General features: G+C 41.4%; 1 long non-coding RNA gene across 2 annotated transcripts in view; it reads left to right on the top strand.

Annotated features, from left to right (window-relative positions):
• Positions 1-23156, top strand: part of LOC128932575 (uncharacterized) — a 215329-nt gene extending 192173 nt beyond the window's left edge. For both annotated transcript variants that reach the window (XR_008482564.2, XR_008482563.2), the window contains exon 3: positions 22800-23156. This is a non-coding gene — a long non-coding RNA (uncharacterized LOC128932575). The remainder of the gene's footprint in view (positions 1-22799) is intronic.
• The last annotated feature ends 1964 nt before the right edge of the window (positions 23157-25120 follow it).

Genomic DNA, 25120 nt, shown 5'->3' with positions numbered 1-25120 from the left:
CTCGTTAATCTGGCTAGTGGTCTACATATTTTGTTGATCTTTTCAAAAAACCAGCTCCTGGATTCATTGATTTTTTTGTATGTTTGTGTGTGTGTGTGTGTGTGTGTGTGTGTGTGTGTGTGTGTGTCTCTGTCTCCTTCAGTTCTGCTCTGATCTTAGTTATTTCTTGTCTTCTGCTGGCTTTTGAATGTGTTTGTTCTTGCTTCTCTAGTTATTTTAATTTTGATGTAAGGGCGTCAATTTTAGGTCTTTCCTGCTTTCTCTCTTGGTTATTTAGTGCTATAAATTTCCCTCTGTACACTGCTTTAAATGTGTCCCAGAGATTCTGGTACATTGTGTCTTCATTCTCATTGGTTTGAAAGAACATCTTTATTTCTGCCTTCATTCCATTATTTATCCAGTAATCATTCAAGAGCAGGTTGTTCAGTTTCCATGTAGTTGTGCAGTTTTGAGTGAGTTTCTTAATGCTGAGTTCTAATTTGATTGTACTGTGGTCTGAGAGACTGTTTGTTATGATTTCCATTCTTTTGCATTTGTTGAGGAGTGATTTACTTCCAATTATGTGGTCAATTTTAGAATAGGTGTGATGCAGTGCTAAGAAGAATGTATATTCTGTTGATTTATGGTGGAGAGTTCTGTAGATGTCTGTTAGATCAGCTTAGTCCAGAGCTGAGTTCAAGTCCTGGGTATTCTTGCTAATTTTCTGTTTCATTGTTCTGTCTAATATTGATAGTGGGGTGTTAAAGCCTCCCACTATTATTGTGTGGGAGTCTAAGTCTCTTTGTAGGTCTCTAAGCACTTGCTCTATTAATCTGGGTACTCTTCCATTAGATGCACATATATTTAGGATAGTTAGCTCTTCTTGTTTCATTGATCCTTTTATCATTATGTAATACCCTTCTTTATCTCTTTGGGTCTTTGATGGTTTAAAGTCTGTTTTATCAGAGACTAGGATTGCAAATCCTGCCTTTTTTTTTGCTTTCCAAAATAAAGGGATGGAGGAAGAGTTGCTTGGTAAATCTTCCTCCATTTCTTTATTTTGAGCCTATGTGTATCTTTGCATGTGAGTTGGGTCTCCTGAATACTGCATGCTGATGGGTTATGACTCTATCCAATTTGCTAGTCTGTGTCCTTTAATTGGGGCATTTAGCACATTTACATTTAAAGTTAATATTGTTATGTTTGAATTGGATCCCTCCATTCTGATGCTAGCAGGTTGTTTTGCCTGTTAGTTGATGCAGTTTCTTGTTAGCATCAATGGTCTTTACAATTTGGCAGGGTTTTGCAGTGGCAGGTACTGGTTGTTCTTTTCCATGTTTAGTGCTTCCTTCAGGAGCTCTTGTAGGGCAGGCCTGGTGGTGAAGAAATCTCTTAGCATTTGCTTGTCTGTAAAGGATTTTATTTCTCCTTCACTCATGAAGCTTAGTTTGGCTGGATATGAAATTCTGGGTTGAAAATTCTTTTCTTTAAGGATGTTAAATATTGGCCCTCACTCTCTTCTGGCTTGTAGGGTTTCTGCTGAGAGATCCACTGTTAGTATGATGGGCTTCCCTTTGTGGGTAACCCAATCTTTCTCTTTGGCTGCCCTTCGCATTTTTTCCTTCATTTCAACCTTGGTAAATCTGATGATTATGTGTCTTGGTTGCTCTTCTCAAGAAGTATTTTTGTGATGTTCTCTGGATTTCCTGGATTTGAATGTTGGCCTGCTTTGCTAGGTTGGAGAAGTTCTCCTGGATAATATCCTGAAGAGTGTTTTCCAACCTGGCTTCATTCTCCCCTTCACTTTCAGGTACACTGATCAAATGTAGATTTTGTCTTTTCACTTAATCCCACATTTCTTGGAGACTTTGTTCATTTCTTTTCACACTTTTTTCTCTACTCTTGTCTTCTTGCTTTATTTCATTGAGTTGATCTTTAATCTCTGATACAGTTTCTTCTGCTTGATCAATTAGGCTATTGAAACTTGTATATACTTCAAGAAGTTCTTGTGCTATGTTTTTCAGCTCCATCAGGTCATTTATTTCTTTTCTAGAATTGTTATTTTAGTTAGCATTTCATCGAACCTTTTTTCAAGGTTCTTAGCTTCCTTGCATTGGGTTAGAACATGTTTCTTTAGCTCGGAGAAGTTTGTTATTACCCACCTTCCGAAGCCTTCTTCTGTTAATTCATCAAACTCATTATCCATCCAGTTTTGTTCTCTTGCTGGCTAGGAGCTGTAATCCCTTAAAGGAGAAGAGGCATCCTGATTTTTGGAATTTTCAGCATTTTTGCACTCGTTTCTTCCCATTTTTGTGGATTTATTTTCGTTTGGTCTTTGAGGTCATTGCCCTTTGGATAGTCTCTAAGTGGACGTCCTTTGTAGATGTTGAAACTATTTCTTTCTGTTTTTTAGTTTTCCTTTTAACAGACCCCTCTGCTGCAGGTCTGCTGGAGTTTGCTGGAGGTCCACTCCAGACCTGCTTGCCTGGGAATCACCAGCAGAGGCTGCAGAACAGCAAAGATTGCTGCCTATTCCTTTTTCTGGTAGCTTCATCCAAGAGGGGTACCCGCCAGATGCCAGTCATTGCTCTCCTGTATGAGGTGTCTATCGCCTTCTACTGAGAGGTGTCTCCCAGTCAGGATACATGGGAGTCAGGGAGCCACTTGACGAGGCACTCTGTCCCTTATCAGAGCTCGAAAGCTGTGTTGGGAAATCCACTGCTCTCTTCAGAGCTTCCAGGCAGGAATGTTTAGGTCTGCTGAAAGTATACCCACTACCAACCCTTTTCTTAGGTGCTCTGTCCCAGGAAGGTGGGGGCTTTATTTATAAGACCCTGATGGGCTGCTGTCTTTTTTCATAGATGCCCTACCAAGAGAGGACATCTAGTGAGAGCATGTATCTTTTGAGTTACAAAAAATCTATGGCACTCTTTAACTTATTTTAAAATGTACTTAAAAAACATTTTAAAGCCTTTTTCCCCCTTTAACAGATAATTGCATTGTATCTATCATGATGCCCTGGCATTGTACACATAGGGAGTGTCTGGTGATATTGATAGAATGAATTATTATGAGACTAAATGGGTGGGTTTGGGGGTTCACTCATATTTTGGTCTCTTAACCAGGCTTGTTGAAGATGGCGAAGCTGGGGTGGAGGATAAAGTCTGGTCGCCTGTTGTCAGTCTAATCCTTCCTTGGTCTCTGTCTCCAAGTGTGAACATTGGAGACCTGGTCTCCTTCTTTGCAATTGGGTGTTCTCATCTACTTTTTCTGGGTCAGGGAACTCTAGAACAACCCTGCCTCTGGAGAACAGGTCCTGGACAGCACAACTGGGGAAGAGAGGCAGGGTCTGCTCATCCCAGGGTCTTCCGATCCCTTCACTGTTCTCATGTGGGTGTCCCTGGCCCCATGTACCTGCCCTGGGCTCTCCTCTCCACCTGGGCACTGGGAGTACCTTGCCACAGGCACAGGAGCCAGAAGCACTGTGAAGAACATGTTCCCTAGGGTGGTCCTACTCTGGTGGCCAACAGGTGGAGGGGGATACCTGCCCAGTTCCCTCAGCTTGAGCTGGAACAACCTCTTGAGGTGTAATTTCCACTCCAAACTTCCTTGTATGATTTGCTGATATTGGGGCTGTGCCTGAGATGGCACCATGCTGGACCGGCACTCCTTCCTACCCTGCTTCCCCTCCCACCCTTACTTCCAGACCACATTCTCCTAAAAACACACAGACCCTTTATCTCAGGGCCTGTTTCTAGAGAATGAACCCGCAACATCCCCTCCTCCCAGGTGATCTCTGAGCATCCTCAGCAGAAACTTTGGATGACTCAGAGCCAGCTTCCCAACCTCTGAATAGGGTGAAGGCTCAGATGGTTGCTTGGCTTGGTGAAGTGGCTGTATCGGTGACTAACCAACTTGCAAGGGGCCAAGGATTTGAGTTTCACAGAAACCACCCCATCCCCGCCTTCCTGTTCTGGTGACAGGAAGACTCAGGTGCCCGACAAGCGGCTAAGTCAAGGAGATGATTCTGGACCATGCAGCTTTGGAAACAGTGATGGATGGGGACAGCACCTCTAGACCCCTACTCCCCATTTCTTGGTCCAATCTTGGAGCCTGCAGAGTCCATCTGAATGTACATCACTGAGCAGAGTAAAGTTCTAGCCAGCTCAGCCCTTTCTCTTAATAGTTGGCCCTGGCCAGCCACAGTGGCTCACCCTTGTAATCCCAGAACTTTGGGAGACTGAGGCAGGCAGATCACTTGATGTCAGGAGTTCAAAACCAGCCTGACCAACATGGAGAAAACCCATCTCTACTAAAAATACAAAATTAGCCAGGCATGGTGGCACATGCCTGTAAACCCAGCTACTCGGGAGGCTGAGGCAGGAGAATTGCTTGAGCCCAGGAGGCGGAGGTGGCAGTGAGCTGAGATCATGCCATTGCAAACCAGCCTGGGCAACAAAAGTGAAACTCAGTCCCAAAAGAAAAAAAAAAAAAAAAACAACACTTGGCCCTATTAATAGTTCTAATAATAGTTGGCTCTGTGAGAAGCCAACTGTTAATAGAAAGATGAGGGCCCCTCAAAGGGTCATGAAGCATGGAAGAACCTCAGCCCCAGTCAGCTTTGTCCTGGTGGCCTCTGAGCCCCAGTTTCCTCTCCTGTAAAAGGAGAACACCCATGCTGTTCCTCTCTTGAGCATGTGGTGAGGATCAAGGAGAACAAGCACATGGAAAGCCTTGGAAACGGTCCAGCACTCTACTATGATGTCCATTTTCCTTTTTTTGACATTGTTTCCCACCTCCTCTGCAATCTCAGCCTTCAAACCTCCCAGCTCATGAAACACACACTGGTCCCTCCTTGGCGGGTAGACACTCCTCTCCCTCCAGCCTCTCCTGCCACCTGAAGAGCATGCAGCAGGCAGGTGTTCGGAGAGTTATGTCTGCTTTTTATGACTCTCTCACTAGAGCACTTGGAACAATCCCAGGTCCTTGTGGTTCCTGATATGTTTGCAAAGTCACAGATGCAGGGAATGTTTGTTCCTGTGTCAGCAAGGTAATCCTCCACTCTTGGGGTCCCTGCCTGCCAGGAGATGAAGGTGGATGATGACAAAATGTCACACGACGGGCCAGTGACCAAGCCCTGCACTCAGTCATCTCAGTGTCTTCAGTGTGACAGGAGGCAGGTGCTGCTGCTACTACCCTGTTTCTGGCTGAGGAAACTGAGGCACAGAGCGGGTTAGTCGCCTCCCTAATGCTGCACAGCCATCCAGTGGTGACGTGTGGAATGCTTTCCAGGGTTTTCTGACGCCAGAGGGGGCTTGTTTTTGAGACCTCTGCAGGCATTTCCTACAACAGCTCTTGGAAAGCCGTGAGATACTGATTAGGGAAGCACCAGAGCCCCCAGGGCACTAAGGTTGGCCCTCACTTCTCTGGGGCTGACAGGCAGCTGGATTTTCATGTGTATACATGTGAGCACTCTAGAGATGCCATATAAATGGAATTTCCCCTTGTATGACTGTTTTATTTCACTTAGCATAATGTCTTGAAGGTTACTCAAGTTTGTACCATGTGTCACATTTCCTTCCTTTTTCAAGACTGATTAATATTCCATTGCATGTCTATGCCACGTTTGGCTTATTCATTCATCTGTCCATAGACGCTTGTGTTGCCTCCACATTTTAGCTACCATGAATAATGCTGTTATAAACATGGGTGTACAACTCTCTGCTAGAGGTTCTGTTTTTACTTCTTTTGAATAAATAACAAAAAATGGAATTTCTGGATTATATGTTATTTCCATCTTCAGTTTTTTGAGGAACTATCATACTGCTTTTCATAGCAGCTATAGCATTTTATATTCCCACCAACAGGGCAAAATAATTCAATTTTTCCACATCCTCATCAGCACTTTTTAGATGGTAACCAGCCTAATGAGTGTGATATGTATCTCATTGAATTTGCATTTCCCTAATGATTAGGGATGTTGAGCATTTTTATGTGCTTATTGGCCATTTGTATATCTTTGGATAAATGTCTTCTCAAGTTCTTAGCTCATTTTTTGCGTTAGGTTTTTTTTAAATTGTTGTTGCTAAGTTTTAGGAGTTCTCTGTATATTCTGTCTGCTGACACTTTATCAGGTATGTGATTTTCAAATATTTTCTCCCATTCTATGGGTGTTTTTTTACTTTGTTGATACTGTCTTTTGATGTACAAAAATTTTTATGAGGTCCAATATGTCTATTTTTTTTCTTCTGTTGCCTGTGCCTTTGATGTCATGTCCAAGAAATAATTGCCAAATCCAATGTTGTGAAGTTTTCCCCCTCTTTCCTTCTAAGAGTTTTGTATTTTCAGGTCTTACATTTAGGTCTTAGACTATTTTAAGCTAAAGTTTGCATACGGTTATAAGTAAGGGTCCAACTTCATTCTTTCCCATGTGAATATTCAGTTTACCAACACCATTTGTTGAGATGATTGTCCTTTCCCCACTGGATGGTCTTGGCATCCTTGTAAAATGTCATTTCATTATATATGTGAGTGTTTATTTCCGGACTCTCTATTCCATTTGTCTGTATGTCCGTCTTTATGCCAGTACCACATTATCTTGATTACTGTAGCTCTATAATTGGTTTTGAAATCAGAAAATGCAAGTCCTCCAGCTTTCTCTTGTTTTTCAAGATTATTTTGGCTATTCAGGGTCCCTTGAGATTCTATTTGAATTTTAGAATGGGGTTTTCTATTTCTGCAGAAAGCATCATTGAGACTTTGGTAAGGGTTATCTCAAATCTGTAGGTCACTTTGGGTAGTACTGACATCTTAACAATGTAAAGACTTCCAATACATGAATATGAGATGTATTTCTACTTACAATTGACTCTTGAACAGCATGAGAGTTGGGGTGCTGAGCTCCCATGTCATCAAAAATCCATGTATTACTTTTGACTCCCCCAACACTTTACCACTAATATCCTACTATTGAGTGGAAGCCTTACTGATAACATAAACATTCAGCTAACACATAGTTTGTACGTTGTATGTATTACGTATTCTTACAATAAAGTAAGCTGCTAGAGACAAGAAAATGTTATGAGAAAATCATAAGGGAGAGGAAATATGTTTACTATTCACTACATGGAAGAGGATTATCATAAAGGTCTTCATCCTTGTCTTCACGTTGTGTAGGCTGAGGAGCTGGAGGAAGAAGAGAGGTTGGTCTTACCATCTCAGGGATGGAAGAGATGAAGAGGAGGCAAGAGAAGAGAGGCAGGCACACTTGGTGTAACCTTATGGAAATATATTGTGATTTCTCTCTGACTGTTTTGCTTTTTCATGTCTTCAGACATGTTTCTATATGGTACCAATCCTTTTTCCACCATATGCCTTAGTTTTAGTGCCTGTACCATAGAAGGATACATGTCTTAAAAGAAACCAGAAGCAGTGTGGAACAATCAGAACCCTTCTGCCAGATTGTCTAATGTTAATTTGTTTCTTGGCACTGCTTTTTCTACAGTCTCTTCTGCATGGTCTGGCACTGGTTCAGAAGCACTCAACTCCTTCAAGTCATCTTCTGTTAATTCCTCTGGCATGGTGCCTAGTAGCTCTTGAATTTCTCCAAGTTCATATCTTGAAACCCTTTGTACCCACTTCCTCCCCCGCCCCCCGCGCCATATCCACAATCTCTTAATTTTCCCGATTGGCGTTCTTGTGAACCGTGTGAAGTCAGGCGCAACCTCTGGACACAGTTGTCTCCAGTAAAAATTCCTTGTCTTAGGCTTGCTGTTTTCACAACTTTTGGTATAACAATGTTGGCATCTTCAATGGTGCAATCCTTCCAGATGTTCACGATGTTCCCTTTATTGGTGCTCTCTTCTGTAACATTTATGATCCTTTCCATAGAGTACTATGTGTAATGAGCCTACAGATCCTTATGACCTCCTGATATAGAGGCTGAAGGAGAGGCACTTTATTGGGGGCAAGTACAGCACTCCAGTGCCTTCAGTGATGGACTCACGGGATTCTGGGTGGCCGGGGGCATTGTTCAATATCAAAAGAACTATATAAGGCAGTCTCATATTGGCAAGGTACTTCCTGACTTCAGGAACAAAGCATCAATGAAGCCAATCCAGAAAAAATGTTCTCATTTTCTAGTCCTTCTTGTTGTACAACCAAAAGATTTCCAGCTGGTGTTTAACATTTCCCTTCAAGTCTTGGGAATTGGCAGCTTTATAGATAAGGGCAGACCTGATCATAAATCCAACTTCATTTATAGAAAGCACCAGAGATAGCCTATCTGTTCTGTCTTAAATCCTCCTGCTCACTTCTCTTCCTTACTAATAAATATCCTTTGTGGCATTTTTCCCCCCAGAACAGGGCACTTCTGTCTGCATTAAAAATCTGTTTAGGCATACATCCTTACTCCTCAATGATTTTCTTAATGGTGTATGGGAACTTTTTTTAAATTGTACATGTGCAGACCATGCAGGATTATTGCATAAGTGTCTGGAAACTTGTCTGCTTCTCCTGTTATCTTGACATTTTCAAAGCCAAACCTCTTTCTAAAATTATCAAACCATCCTTTGCTGGCATTAAATTCTGCAGCTTTAGATTTTCCACCTTCCTTTTGCTTTAAGTTGTCATATAATATGACTCATAATAGAGTGTATAGATATGTCTTTCTTATAGCAATCCTGCACCCAGATAAAAGCTGCATTTTCAAAATAGGATAAAAAGATAGTTTGCAAAATGTACAAGATTTTCACTCCCTCTAGCTTAGCTGCAGTGGTAGCTTCATAAATTTCTTTTCCCTTATTTACAGTAGTCCTATGCTGAATTCATTTATCTTGAAATTGAGGGCAACTGTAGCTGCAGATCTTAATCTACAGTACATATCAAGCAATTCAACTTTTTCCTGTAATGTCATGACTTTTCTCTGCTTCTTGGGAACACTTCTAGCATTACACTAGTGTCACTTGGTATGGGTCCCATAATGTTATTCAAGGTTTACAGTATTGCACTAAATGGGATGAAAAACAAGTGAGAACCACAAAATATCACTTTTTACTGAGATATGAAATTTTCTGGAGAGATGAACTGCTTATACAGAGATGAATAATATCACATAACATTTTAAGTGGATGGATACACTTGAGTTCACTGCAATAGCACCAGGAGGTGGCTACAAAATTATCACAGTAGTACAGTATCACTACAGTTAATTTTATGCGGCCATTACTGCATTTTTACATTTGTTTCCATTTCTCTTGACTGTGAATAGCACCATGTAAATACCATGTAAGTCTGTTTGTGTGTGTAAGTTTTAATAAATTTTAACTTTTGTAATAGATTTTACGTATATTTTTATGGTTGTAAATGATAAAATAGACTAGTAGCTATATGTATTTTATTCATTCATAACATACCTAATTAATTTTTCAATACGTCTAGGATATGTGGTTTGTCTGTGTTTTCAAATTGTCACAAATCTTCAAAAATGTTCTAATGTATTTATTTTTGAAAATTCACATATAAAAGTGAATGCACACAGTTCAAACCCACATTGTTCAAAGGTCAGTTGTATTCATGTCTTCTTTAATTTCTTTCAGCAATGCATTTGTAGTTTTTATTGTACAAGTCTTTCACCTGCTTAATTCCTAAATATTTAATTCTTTTTGATGCTATTGTAAATGGGGTTTAAAACATTCTTTTCAGATTGTTCATTGCTGAAATAAAGGAATGCAGCTGAATTCATCTATTACTTCTCAAAGATTTTTGTGGAATCTTTGCAGGTTTTCTACATACAAAATTATATCATCCCAAAACAAAGGTAACTTTATTTTTTCGTTCCAATTTGAATGACTTTGATTTCTTTTTTTGCCTAATTTCTCTGGCTAGAACTTCCAGTTCCTGTAATGCTGACCTTAGAGTGAGTTAAGAGATATTCCCTCCTCTCCAATTTTTTGAAAAAGTTTGAGAAGAATTGGTGTTAATTCTTCTTCAGATGTCTGGTAGAATTCACCAGTGAAGCCACCAACTCCAGGGCTTTTCACTTTCAGGAGGATTTTGATCACTGTATCAATTTTCTTGTGAGTCTTAGGTCTATTCAGATTTTCAGTTTCTTCATTATTGGGTCATTGTAGGTTGTGTATTTCTAGGAAGATTATCCAATCCATTGGTGTACAATTGTTCATAGTATTGTCTTATAATCCCTTTTATTTCTGTAGATTCAGTAATAATGTTCCCACTTTCATTTCTGATTTTAGTAATTTGAGTCTTCTCTCTTCGTTTTCTTAATCTGTCTAAAGATTTATCAATTTTGTTGATCTTTTGGTTTCATTGGTTTTTATCTACTTTTCTAATCTCTATTCCATTTAGCTTTGCTCTAATCTTATATCCTTCCTTCTGCTATCTTTGACTTTACTTTGTTTTTATTTTTCTAATTCCTTAAGTTGTAAAGTTAGGTTGTTGACTTGAGATCACTCTTGTTTTTAATATAAGCATTTATAACTAAATTTCCCCCTTTGTACTGCTTTTGCTGTGTCTCACCGTTCTTGCTGTGTCCCACAAGTTTTGGTATATTGTGTTTTCATTTTCATGTTTTTTTTTTTTCTAAGTATTTTCTAACTTACCTTGTAGTTTTTCTTTGATCCACTAGTTGATTAGGAGTGTTAATTTTCCACATATTTGTGAATTTTCCAGTTTTACTTCTATTATGATTTCTAACTGCATCTCATCGTGATCTCATCGAGAAAATACTTTGTGTAATATTTATTTGTTAAAATCTGTTGGGACTTACTTTGTGGACCTAACATATGGACTGCCCTGGAAAATGTCCTGTATGCACTTGAGTAGAATGTGTAGGCTGCTGTTGCTGGATAGTATATGCTGAATACATCAGTTAGATCTCACTGGTATTTTGTTGCTGAAGCCCCTGTTTCCTTACTTATCTTCTCTTCTACTTATTATTCTATTCATTACTGTGAGTAAGGTACTGAAGTCTCCAGCTGTTACTGTAGAATCATTTACTTTCCCTTCAATTCCGTATGTTTTTGCCTTATATATTGTGATGGTCTATTATTAGGTTAATTACTGTTTGCAATTAAATATTGTTATATTTACATGCTGCACTAAACATCTAATATATTATGTCCTTCTGTGTTTTCGTAATTTTTTGTTTGTTTGTTTGTTTTTGAGATGGAATCTCACTCTTGTCGTCCAGGCTGGAGTGCAACGGCATGATCTCAGCTCACTGCAACCTTGGGCTCCTGGGTTCAAGCAATTCTCCTGCCTCAGCCTCCCAAGTATCTGAGATCACAGATGCTGGCCACCGAGCCTGGTTAATTTTTGTATTATCAGTATAGGCAGGGTTTCACCATGTTAGCCAGACTAGTCTCAAACTCCTGACCTCAGGTGATCCACTTGCCTCAGCCTCCTGAAGTGCTGGGATTACAGGCGTGACCCACCATGCTTGGCCTATTTTTTAAATTTAAAGTTTATTTGTCTGATATTATAGCCACTCCGGCTTTCTCTTGGTTTCTGTTTGCATGAAACGTTTTTTCATCCTTTTACTTTCTACCTATTTGTGTCTTTGGATATAAAAGCAAGTCTTTTGTAAATAGTATATAGTTCAATCATGTGTGTTTATCCATTTTACCATTCTCTCTTCTTTTTATTGGAAAGTTGAATTCATTTACACTTGCAGTAATTACTGATAAGAGAAGATGTATTTTGTTACAGTTTCCTACATGACTTATAGCTGTTTTGTCCCCTTCTCTGTATCACTGTCTTCTTTTGTGCCTAGTTGATTTTTTGCAGGAGAGTATTTAAATTCTGTTTCCACTTCCTTTTGTGTATACTCTATAGCTGTTTTTTCTGTGGATACTGTAAAGATCGCCTTTTACATGCTAACGTTATAGTCTAATTTGAACGTTTATTTGTTTAACTTCAGTAACATATAAAAACTCGGCCCTTACAGATCTATCTCCACCTTTTTGGTGGTTGATATTACAAAACTGCATCTACATCATCGTGTACCTAAACATTCAAGCTAATCATTAAGTTAAATGCCTTAATCTTTTAACTTACGTAGAAGACAAAACAGAGTTACAAACTAAAGTTACAATAAACTAGCTTTTCGACTAATAATTTAAAAAATATATTAGTCTCTTAAATTACCTAGAAGACAGAATGTAGAGTTACAAAACATCGTTACAGTAATACCGTCTCTTATAATTGCCCATGTATTTACCCTCAGTGAAACAGTCATTTCTTCACATGCCCTTCAGTTACTGTTCGGTGCCTTTTCCTCTCACCTTGCATGACTGCCTTGAGCAACTTCAGATCCAGAACTTCTTTTTGGTTTCTTTGTTAGGTTTCCTATCTCTATTGATATTTCCTCTCATACATCATTTTTTTTACTTTCTCCACATCTTTTAATTCTTCGAGCATGTTTAAGGCAGTTCTTAAAGGCGGTCTGTGGATTTGCACTCAGGTCTTTTCCAGGGGCAGTTTCTGTTGATGTGGTTTTTCCTTTGAGTGGACCACAATGTCCTGTTTCTTTATATAACTTGTGATTTTTTTTTTGATTGAAAACCGGACATTTGTACCTAGTAATGTGGCGACTCTGGAAGTCAGGTTCTTTCCCTTCCCCATAGTTTGCTATTTTGTTGTTGTTGTTGTATTTTTTTAAAATTGTTGGTGGCAATCTGTGTGTCAAGGATTAGCCTGAGGTGTAAACTTAGGGTCCTCTCAGATCTTTTCAGAGCCTTCACCTTTTCCTGGGCACATATGATCACTTTCTAATTATCCTTGTATATGAAGTTGTTTTTAAATAACTTAATCTGTAATATCTGGCTCCCAAAAGGGGAAAAAGAGAAAACTGAGGGAGGGAAAAAAAGGGTGCCAGTCCTTTAAATCCCTTAGAGGTCACATCAGCCAGAGGAAGAGGGATTTACAATAATCAGGGGAGGGGCAACAACAATGGCCACTGCCTCTTTGCATTCTGTGATCAGAAGCAGAAATCAGCAATCACAGCACAGATTCCTGATGCTTTTAGAGTCCTTTTTGCCCACTCTGTTTTCCACTAGCTGTGTCCAAGCTGTTCCAGGAACACACTCATACCTGCAATCACTGGGCTGGTGATAAAAGGTGAATAGCTGCTACCGTGCTAAGAGCTGAACTGGACTGAAATTAACTGTAACGTACCCTGCAAGCCTTCCATAGATGCTGGAGTTCCAAAATAGTTACTGATGCTGTCAGTGCAGTTGTTGTCTGGGTGGGGAGAGAGATTCCTGGTGCTTCCTACGTTGTCATAGTCCCAGAATCTTTTTCCTATTGTTTTTGTTGCAAAATCCTGAAGGTAATGAGCAGAGGCTGAGATAAATCAGTTACAAATATTTATTTTTTTTGTTTTTAATTGATGCTTAATAGTCGTACATATTTCTGGGGTAGAGATTGATATTTTGATACATGTATACAATGTAGAATAATCAAATCAGGGGAACTAGCACATCCATCACCTCAAATACTTATTATTTCTTTGTGTTGCGATGATTTAAAGTCCTCTCTTGTACCTATTTGAAAATATATAATAAATGAGTGTTAACTATAGTCACCTTACAGTGCTATAGAAAGCTGGAACTTATTTCTCCTATCTAGCTGTAATTTTGCATCTATTAACCAACCTCTTTCTATCCTCCCCTTTCCCCCACCTTTCCCAGCCCCTAGTAACCACAATTCTACTCTCTACTTCTTTGAACTTTATTTCCCACGTATGAGTGAGAACATGCGGTTTTCATCTTTCTGTGCCTGACTCATTTCACTTAACATCCTATCCCCCAGGTTCATACATGTTGCTGAGAACAGCATGGTTTCGTTCTTTGTTATGGCTTAACAGTAATCCATTGTGCATACATACACCACGTTTTCTCTATTCCTTCATTTGTTGTTGTTCGATACTTATGTTGATACCGCATCTTGGCTATTGTAAATAGTGCTGCAATAAACATGGGGGTGCAGATATGTCCTTGATATATTCACTTCCTTCCTTCTGGAGAAATACTTGGTAGTGGTATTGTTGGGTCATGCAGTAATTCTCTTTTTAGTTTGTTGAGAGACCTCCATACTGTTTTCCATAATGGCTGTACTAATTTTCCTTTCTATTGACAGTGTGTAACAGTTCCCTTTTCTCCACATTCTTGCCAACATTGGTTAGTTTTTGTCTTTTCTGTAGTATCCATTCTAACTAGGATGAGATAATCTTTTATGGTGGTTTTGATTTGCACGTCCCCGATGATTAGAGATGTTGACTATTTCGAAAATATTCTGTTGATCATTTGTATGTCCTCTGAGAAATGTCTATTTGGGTCCTTTGCCCTTTTAAAAATCCAATTATTTGCTTTTTTTGCTGTTGAGTTGTTTGAGTTTCTTGCATCTTTTGGATATTAAGCCCTTGTGGGATGAAAAGTTTGCACACATTTTCTCCCATTCTGTAGGTAGCCACTCCCCTCTGTTGTTTCCTTTGCTGTGCAGAAGCTTTTCAGTTTGATAGAATCCTATTTGTCTTTTTTTTGCTCTTGTTGCCTGTGCTTTCGAAGTCTTACCTGTTAAATCTTTGAATGTATCAATGTGTTTTTCATGTTTTCTTTTATTAATTTTATACTTTTGGCTCTTGCATTTAAGTCTTTATTCCATTTTGAGTCAATTTTTGTATGTGATGAGAGATAGGGTCTAGTTGTTTTCTTCTATATATGGATATATGGTCTCTCCAGAGCCATTTATGGAAGAAGATGCCTTTTCTCCAATGCTTGTTCTTGGTGACTTTGTTGAAAATCAGTTGGGTATGAATATGTGGATTTGTTTCTGGGTTCTCTATTCTGTTCAGTTGGACTATGTCTCTGTTTTTATACCAGAACCATGCTGTTTCAGTTACTATAGCATTGTAGTGTATTTTGAAGTCAAGTAGTGTGATGTCTCCAGCTTTGTTCTTTTTGTTCAGAATTTTTCCTTGGCTATTTGGGGTCTCTGGTGGTTGCATATGAATTTTAGAATTGTTTTTCTATTCTTGTGAAGAGTGTCATTGGTATTTCAATAGGAATTATACTGAGTCTGTAGATCACTTTGGGTATGGTCATTTTAACGATACTAATTGTTTCACCATGAACACAAGATGTCTTTCCATTTTTGGGTATTCTTTTTCATCAGTGTTTTGTACTTTTCATTGTAGAAACTCACTTCCCCTGTAAAGCCACACATAGATTGAAAGTGAAGGGATGAAGAAAAGATATTCCATGGAAATGGAAAACCAAAGCAAGCAGAAATAGACATATTTATATCAGATAAAATAGAATGTAAGTCTAAAAACACAGAAAGAGACAAAGAGGGTCATTACATTAAGATAAAGGGATCAATCCAGCAGCAGAATGTGACAATTGTAACTACATGTGCACACAACACTGGAGCAACCAGACATATACCGCAAATATTATTAGAGCTAAAGAAAGAAATAGACCCAAATACAATCATTTTAGGGGAGTTTGCCCCACTCTCAGCATTGGGAAGATCATCTAAACAGAGAATCAGCAAAGAAACATGAGGCTTGAAATTCACTGTAGATCAAACACACCTAAGAGACATTTAGAGAATATTTAATTCGTCAGCTGTAGAATACACATTCTTCTCATCAGCACATGGAACATTGTCCAGGGTAGACCATAGATTGCACCACAACACCATTCTCAGCAAATTCTTAAAAAGGAAAAACCATATCAAATATCTTTTCAGATGATAAGTGAAACTAGAAATCACTAACAGGAGGAACTTTGGAAACCATATAAATACATAGAAATTAAGCAACATGCTCCTGATTAACCACTGGGTCTATGAAAAAGTTAAGAAGAAAGTAAAAAAATTTCGAGAAACAAATGAAAATAGAAATACAACATACCAAAACCTATGGAATGCGGTGAAAGCAGTACCAAGAAGAAAGCTTATAGCAATAAGTGCCTACATCCAAAAAGTAGAAAATCTTCAAATTAACAACACAGTGATGCACCTTAAAAACTAGGAAAGCAAGAATAAACCAAACCCCAAATTAGTAGAGGAAGAAAAGTAATAAAAATCATAGCGAAGCTAAACAAAATCGAGACTAAAAAGCAACATAAAAGGTCAACGAAATGAAAAACTGGCTCTTTGAAAAGATAAAATCAACAAAACTTTAGCTAGACTAAGAAAAAAAGAGAGAGGATCCAAATAAATAGTCAGAAACAAGACGGAGACATTAAAACTGGTATCACAGAAGTACAAGAGATCATAGAAAGTATAATGAACAGCTCTAGGCCAACAAATTGGAAAACATAAAGGAATTGGATCCACTCCTGGACACGCATAACCTACCAAGATTGAGCTAGGGATAAACAGAAAATCTGAACAGACCAATATCAAATAATGAGATGGAATCATTAACAAGAAGTCTCCTAACAAAGAAAATCCCTGGACCAGATGACTTCACTGCTGAATTCTGACAAAATTTTAAAGAGCTAAAACCAAATTTTCTCATACTAGTCCAAAAAATTTGAAGAGGAAGGAATTCTTCCTAACTCATTCTACAAGGCCAGCATGACGCTGCCACCCAAACCAGACAAGGTCACAGTGAAAAGAGAAAATCGCCAGCCAGTCTTTGTGATGAACATAGAAGCAAAAATGCTCAATAAAGTACTAGCAAACTGAATGCAGCAGTGCATTGAAAAGTCCACTTACCATGAAAAAGTGGGATTCATCCCAGGGGTGAATAATAAAATAATAAAAATCATAGCCATATCAAGATGCATGCAAGGATGATTCAACACATGCATATCAAGAAAACAATTTAAGATGACCTCTTTGGGCAAGAATCTATGAGCTGAGCCAGCTCGTTTTGCTAAAGAGTAGTGAGGTGTCTGCTCCGGTGTTTATTCTGGTGAGCCCTGAATCAAATCCCCTGTGGGTCCTTGGACTATCTGACATAAGCACCATGTGACAATTTTTACTTTTGTTGAGTTCTGGGTGGAACTGATAGGCTCTGAGTTGCATTACAGCGAGGTCTTTGATCCTTCTCTCGAGAATAAGCTCTCGTAGGGAGACGAAGGCCAACACTCCCCCAAATCCTGCTTTTTCCCTTTTGATTCGGACCCTTGATTTTAAAAATATATATATTTTCTGTCTTAAACTTTTAAAACAACAACAATTAAAAATCAAACTTTATTTGATTTTTAATTGACACAATAATTGTACATATTAATGGGATAGGGTATGATGCTTTGATACATGTATACATTATGCAATGATCGAATTAGAGTAATTAGCATATTTATCACTTCAAACATTTATCATTTCTTCGTGATAATGAGGTAGGAGGCAGAATTTGAATCCAGAGGTGAGGCTTAGGTACTGGACCAAATTGAGGACTAGCCAAAACAGGGATAGGGTGGAAGCACCTTTTCATGCCCATCAGTGTGCCATGTCAGTTTACCATTGCCAGGGCAACCCCTAGAAGTATACCACCCTTTCCATGGCAATGACCTGATGACTCAAAAGTTACTATCCCTTCCCTAGAAATTTCTCCATAAACCTTCCTTTAATCTACATGCAAGTAAAAGTAGGGCCAGGTGTGGTGGGTGGCTCATGCCTGTAATTCCAGCACTTGGGAGGCTGAGGCAGGCAGATCACTTGAGTCCAAGAATTTGAGACCAGCCTGGGAAACATGGTGAAACTCCTTCTCTATAAAAAATATAAAAAATGAGCTGAGCATGGTGGTATGCACCTGTAGTCCCGGCTACTTAGGAGGCTGAGGTCAGAGGGTCACTTGAGCCTGGGAGGTCAAGGCTGCAGTGAGCTGTGATCATGCCAATATACTCCAGCCTGGCTGACAAAGGGGGATGCTGTCTCAAAAAATAAAAATAAAACAAAATAAAAGTAGGCATAAATATGACTGCAAAAACTGCCCTGAGCTGCCACTTTTAGCACACTGCCTGTGGAGCAGCCCTGCTCTGCTGGAGTGGTCAGAGCTGTAACACTGTTACACCTCTTCAATAAAGTTGCTTTCTTTTACCACCAGCTTGCCCTTCCTAGGCAAAGCCAAGAACCCTCATGGGCTAAGCCCCACTTTGGGGCTTGCCTGCCCTGAATTAGTAAGAACATTCAAAGTCTTCTCTTGTATCTATTTTAAAATATATAGTATATTTTTGTTAGCGATTGTTATCTTACTGTGCAGTGGAACACTATAATTTATTTCTCCTATTTCAGTGTAGCTTGTACCTTGTGATCCCTCCCTCCTACTCTTCCCAGCCCCTGCTAATGCTTATTCTACTCTCTATGAAACCAACTTTTTCAGATTCTACCTATGAGTGGGGTCACGTGGCGTTTGTCTTTCTGTGACTGGCTTATTTCACTTAACATGATGTCTTCTAGGTTCATCCATGTTACCAAAGTGACAGAATTTTGTTCTTTTTATGGCTAAATTTTATTCCATTCGTGTAAATATATCACATTTTCTTTATCCATTCATTCATTGGCTGAAACTTAGGTTGATTCTATATCTTGGCTATTGTAAATAGTACTGCAACAAACATGGGAGTGGAGATAACTTTTTGACACACTGATATTATTTTCTTTGGATATATAACCAGCAGTGAGATTGCCAGACCATAAAGACTCTTGCTAGATGTGGTTCTGTTTCTATTCCAAGACAGAGGCCACATTGCCCCTTGATATCGGAGTGAGTGACACCAGGATGTCAGGCACAGAGGACCACCTTCCTGGAAGCAGGGTCCCACCCTCTGTGGGGGTGGAATTTTGCATGGCAGGAAACCCTCTCTCCAGTTGCTTTGCCTCAGGGAGCAGCTCCAGGATTGCTTAGATGTCAAGACCCCCTTTGGAGAAGCCTGGAGGCAGAGCAGGGAATGTCCCAGTGCTACCCAGTGTCATCTTGGGAGTCAATAAGGTTGCAGCAAAGGTGCAATGCCTGGTAGCTTCCTCTGCCTAAAACACCCTTCCCCTGGCTGGGTGCCGTGGCTCATGCCTGTAATCCTAGCACTTTGGCAGGCTGAGGAGGGTGGATCAGTTGAGGTCAGGGGTCGGCATCAGCCTGACCAGCATGGTGAAAGCTTTTCTCTACTAAATACAAAACATTAGCTGGGTGTGGTGGTGCATGCCTGTAATCCCAGCTACTTGGGAGGCTGAGGCAGGAGAACTGCTTGAACCTGGGAGGCGGAGGTTGCAGTAAGCTGAGATTGCTTCAGTTGCACGCCTGGGCAACAAGATCGAGACTCCATAACAAACAAACAGACAGACAAACACAGACAAACAAACACACTCTACCTCAACTCTTTGCAAAAGCCCCCTCTTCCCAGAGCCCTGTCTCAGCCTCTTATAGAAAGGGGCCCCTCCAGCCAGCTCCTTTCTCTAACTCAACCTTGTCTCTTCCCAATGAGAACCTTTCCCTGAAATGGCTGATGGCAATTTTTTATTTATGTATTAATTTTCTGTTTCTCTTTTGAGGGGAGGGAGCTTGTCTTGGTGTCTTGGGCTGTATCTTCAAGCCTGCAAAAGTGCCTGGTGCATAGTGGTCACTCAATAACCACCTGTTGAATGAAGGGATTTTGCTGTGTGGTTAAAACAAATAACCCAAAGAAAGTCCTAGGTCAAAGAGTGGAGTCATCCCTAATTTTGACAAGTTCAAAAACAAAGAGAAATTCTTCCTGAATTTATTTCCTAAAGAAAGAATGTGGATTAGCTATGATCCAAGAACAAAGATCCTGGGAGATTTTTTGGCAATTTCTGCAGCAGGTGGATGCAGGGATGCTGGTGCGGATTCTGCCAGACCAGATACCTGGGGACCCTCTCAAGAACTCCACCAGCACCCCCCTACAGGCTGTGTCCCTGTTTTGGGATCAGCCCCAAGCTCAACAATCCTGGGTCCCCTACCCTATCAAATGTCACCTTTCCTTGGCTGATTTCCTCAGCTAGTTACTGTCACAAACCTTTCTGTTTTCGTCAGCTTAGGCTGCCAAAACAAAATACCACACCGCGGGCTGCTCAAACAACAGATACTTTCTTCTCACAGTTTTGAGCCAAGTCCAAGATGAAATCTCCAGTTTATTTGATTCCTGGTGAGGGCTCCCTTCCTAGGTTTCGGGTGGCCGCCTTTCTACTGTGTTCTCATGCGGTGGAGAGCAAGCTCTGGACATTTTATCTTTTTATAAGAGCACTAGTGTCACCTTGGGGGCTCCACCCTCACAACACCATCTAATTACCTAATTAACTATTTACCTCCCAAAGACTCCACCTCCCAATACTATTACATTGAAGGGGTGCAGCTTCAACCTGTGAATTTTGGGGAGATATAAATATTCAGTCTATAACACTCTGATGCTAAACATTTCACAAATATTAACTCACAACACCCTTGAGGCTGGTGCTACCATCACACCCCCATTCTTCAGGTTAAGAAACCGAGGCATGGATGCTAAGGTCCTGGTCCAAAGTCAGACACATGGGAAATGGCACTGAGCTGGGAATGACTCAGGGCATCTGTACTCCTGACCACAAGGACCAACCATCCTTTATGGTCAGCAAGATGCTCTACCCCCATGTGTCCTTCTCTAGAGATGGGAGTTTAGAGAACTTGGTGGCACCATGGATCCCATCCTTTAAACATGACGACACACCCAGGAGAGGGAGAAACGTCTAGACGTTGTCCTGAACTATGCCAAACATCCAGTGCGTCCACCTGCTGCCATCATTCTCAGAGACAGAGTTTTCTTTCCTCGAAACCCCATGAGCTTTGGAACCAGATAGCAAAGAGACTTGCAGAATGCTTGTCTCTGAATGGGATTATTAACAAGATTGGTTGGTCTTTCTTTCGATAGATTCCATTTTTCAATGTTGGCATAAGCTTCTATTCCCAGGAACATCCCATAGTTCACAAAGAGGTCTGCTTCCCAGCGGAACTCACTGAGGGCATTCCAGGGACACATCCATCCAGCTGACGCTTCTGCTGTGCCTGCTCCATGCAGGACATTCAGCTTGTCTTATGAGGGTGGCAGGGGAAGCTTAACATCTCACTGGGCAGCTGAGGCAAGCAAGCATGGGCCACAGTGGAATAACACAAGAAAGCATTGCTGAACAAGAGGAGTGAAAGCTCCTGCACGAGGCCACCTCTTTCCTGGATTTACACCACCCTCCAAAAGAGCAAAGAAAAGCCCAGTCTTCTGAACAAAACTCTGCTTCTCCCTCCCTCTGAACACTCACTATCTCTCCACCATCAGCTTCCCTGAAACCAAGAGACTAATCTCACTCTGCTCCTTATCCCTGCTCATGCCCATGACTACAGGAGGGTCAGGAATCTCCTGTCTACTCCTTCCCTGATGCCTTCTCTCACCTTTCCCCAGTGCCTGATATCATTCCATTGAGGTCCCCAGAACCCAAGGTCGATTGTTGCAAAGTTCCTTGTGTGCTCGTCACTTCTCATAATGCTCTCTTATATACTAACCCAAACCTAGCCCTAACCTTCCCCCATCTCTCCCACAAATGAGGATTCTTTCCTCTGCCACAGGACACAGGCCTAGAGACAGGCATTCTCTTCTCCTGACCATCCTTCTCCCTCCGCACCTAGGGTTTCAGCTTTGACCCTCATCTGGCCCTCCTGGTCCTTGTTGCAGAGATCTACCAACCCCAAGATCACTCCATGTATCCTTTAAGGAAGTTCTGTCTGCTGTCACCAACACTACTGCTTCCCTTCATTTTTACTGTATTCAATATCCATGTAGATATTCCTTTTAACACCCCAGCCTCTCAGTTCCTTGGGTTCCCCTCATCCAATGACCTTTCCTCCATCCTATCTGAGGCAGGGTCTCCACAGATGCCATCATCCATTGCTTCTCTGTCTGGATAAGCATGCTCTCCTTCACATTGGAAAGTGAGGTTAAATTCCCTTCTCCTTGAATCCCAGTCCCAGTGATTTGCTTGATGAACAGGAGGCTCCTTCTCAGGATAGAAAGCAGGATGCTCCTTCTCAGAAGACAGCCTCCATCATTCAGGGAGAAACTCAATCCTCATGGAGAGACCCAGCGAGGACCCTTCTGTTGCATCTGCAGCTGAGCTCCCAGCCAGCAGCATCCACAGCTGCCATGTGGGGCATCCAACACAGTTGAGCCTTCAGATGAAACCAATCCCAGTTGCTCTCTGATCAGTAGCATATGAGAAATCCTAAGCAAGACCCACCCAGTTGAGCCCAGTCAACCCACAGAAACGTGAAAGATAATACTAAGTAGTTTTAAGCCACTAGGGTTTTGCTTGGTTTGCCATTCAGCAATAGAGAATCAGAACAGAAGTTGGCAGCTGGAAGTGGAGTGCTGCTGCAACAAAACCCTAAAACGTGGAACTGGGTTTGGGACTCTTCTGCTCATGATCACGCTATACTTCAGTCCGGTCTCTTTAGTACTCTTCTAGATTCATCCCATTGCCTCCACAAACCTCTAACACCTCCAGCAGGTAGAAGCTGGAGAGGGCCCAAGGAACTGTGAGGCAAGGCTTGGAAAACAGTGAGGAAATTGTTATCAGAGGCTGCAGGAGATCACTGCTGTGTACTATGGAAAAGTCTGACAATGTTGGCACCTGAAAAATAGAAAATATACCTGTTGAACTGGTGGACTTGGCTGTGAAATAAAACAAAATTTCAGAACCCCCTAAATTGATTATGCCAAGGGGAAGGCAAGCTCTGGATACTGAGCCAGTAGCCTATTTGCAATTTTGTTTCTTAGATTATAACTTAAGTTTCTTCCTCATTGTTCTAGGTTTATAAATGAAGAGGAGAGACTAGAGGCCACACCTTCCTCCAACTCCCATTCCAATCACCGATCTTTGTTATAGATTAACAGCCACTTTATTGTCCTGTACCTGACTCAGACCAGATGGTGCAAAAGACCCCATGACTGTTACATCGTCAGTGTGGAGAGATAAATACAGCCTTCCCGAAAGAAAAAGATCACCTTGGCAAATGAGATCATTTCAACTACGCAGTAAGCCTTATTTAGAAAGATGCTGAAATTCTGTTAAGCTTCCCTAAACTTTGTTTATATAAATGATCCCAAATGTCTACACTTCAGAACGCTGATTGTCATTCTTCAGAATCTGTGTTTCCTGCATGGGGCATCCTCAAACTTTGTTTTTGAATAAACTCTCTTTAAACTAGATTCTGGCCTTTTGATTATTTTAGGCTGGCATAGCTTAGAAGATTCCACATAGGATGTTGAAAGTGAACACTGGTTTATTTTTGCCACGTCTAGTAAGGAATCAGTATAGAGAGATGAACGTTCTTTCTAGCTGGCAAGACTCTCAAAGGAAGATTCTCAAAATAAGAAACAGCTTCAAGGTAAGCGAAAAATGTGGCCCTTTGTCAAAACCTCAGAAATATTTAAAGGCATGCCTCACAGACCTTCTCAGGTAGCCTCTAGGAATAGTAAGGACATTGTTATACAGCACCTTGACTGTCAGCTCAAGGAAGGGAGAGTCAGAGGAAGACCGTGTCTGCAGAGATGGCCACCACTCATTCCTTCCATTGTACACTCTGTGCATGAAGACGTGGGGCCTAATCCCACTCCCTTCAATCTGGGGTGAGCTCACTGACTTTCTTGGCCAAGATAAAAATGGTGGAAGTGGTGTTCCGAGACCTTCACAGCTAGACTATAAGAAGCCAAGAAACTTCTGCTTGGGTCTTCTGGAATGCTCTCTCCTTAGAAACTTGCTGCTATTTCCTGAGAAGCCCAGGCCTCATGGAGAGGCCGAGTGTGGGCACATCAGTAGCAGCTCCAGCTGAGCCCCTAACTGCCAGCCACCGTCAACTGCCAGCCGTAAGAGTGAGCCTCTTGGATGCCAACATGTTGGCCTCTGGTTGATTTCAGCCCCCATCATTATATGCTGTAATCACCGAAGAGATCCAGGTGAGAACAGCCTCACTGAGCCAGTCACCCCACAGAATTGTGAATTGTGAAACACAGTAATGACTTGTCGTTTTAAAGCCACTAAGTTTTGGAGTGGCTTGTTATACGGCAATAGATAAATGAACCTTACCTCAAACAGTTACTCCCACTTTGAAACCTGGACCTTATCTTACCAATAATTGCAATGTCTCCCCATAATACAGGATTTAAGCATTCTCACATGCCAACTACAAACTCCTGTCTATCCAGCCGACCCCTCTCATACCTGGACTTCAACCATCTTCAGCCTCACCAGGACCTGGTGAGACTTCTGCCCCATGATCCAGTCGCCTCCCACCAGGCCCCACCTCCAGCACTGGAGATTATAACTCGATGTGAGATCTGATGATGATGCAGATCCAGACCATATCAACCACACTTGACATTCTTCATACCTGTCCTCTCATGCCTTTTCCCTCACAACAAATGCCACCTTTCTCCTTAGGCTGGCACCTGGGAGCCACCCTGTCCCTCCTCGGGAACTCCGTGGCCTGTCATTCAGCACACGTGACCAGCACTGCCTCCAAAAGACGGTGCTGCCTCTGTCTATATCACCCTACCTCTCACGTGGGTTCTGCTGCGCCTCCTCCCTGACTTCCCAGCAGTGGAGTGTTCTGTGCAGTGCTCAGAGCAACCTTCTAAAATATCAATCAGATCATATCATTCCTCAGCTCAGAAACCTCCAGTGGTGTCCCATCTCCCTGGGAGCAAAAGCCAGATCCTTCTGAGGGCCTGGCAGACCTGCCACGATGCACTCTGTCTTCTCTTCCCTCTTCTCCTGCTCTCTCCTGTGCTCTCGGCTCCAGCCTCACCTGCTTCCTGACAGCCCCGTGGATGTGCAGGTGTGTTCTTACCTGGCTCCACGCAGACCTGGAGTCCACAGTCCAGTCCTCAGTGTCGGAGACAGCTGGAGAGCCACAGGTGGGATGGCGTCCTGTCAAGCCCAGCTCTAAGGGGCTTGGGGGGGTGTGGGATGGGGTGTGGTCTGTGGACCATTCATCACTCGGGCCTTCTGCCACTGATGTGGTACCCGCCAGCTGCTGAGAGCTCTGGTACAGGAGGGAGCCTTGATGGATGGCCCTGAGGAGCGGCCACCCTAAGCTCCCCTCCTGTGAATTAGTGCTGGGTCGCATTGG

Source organism: Callithrix jacchus, chromosome 7 (assembly GCF_049354715.1).
Source record: "Callithrix jacchus isolate 240 chromosome 7, calJac240_pri, whole genome shotgun sequence".
In the NCBI taxonomy this organism is placed as follows: domain Eukaryota; kingdom Metazoa; phylum Chordata; class Mammalia; order Primates; family Cebidae; genus Callithrix; species Callithrix jacchus.
The sequence above is the reverse complement of the archived record's forward strand: the minus strand, read 5'-3'. Positions and strand labels throughout refer to the sequence as shown.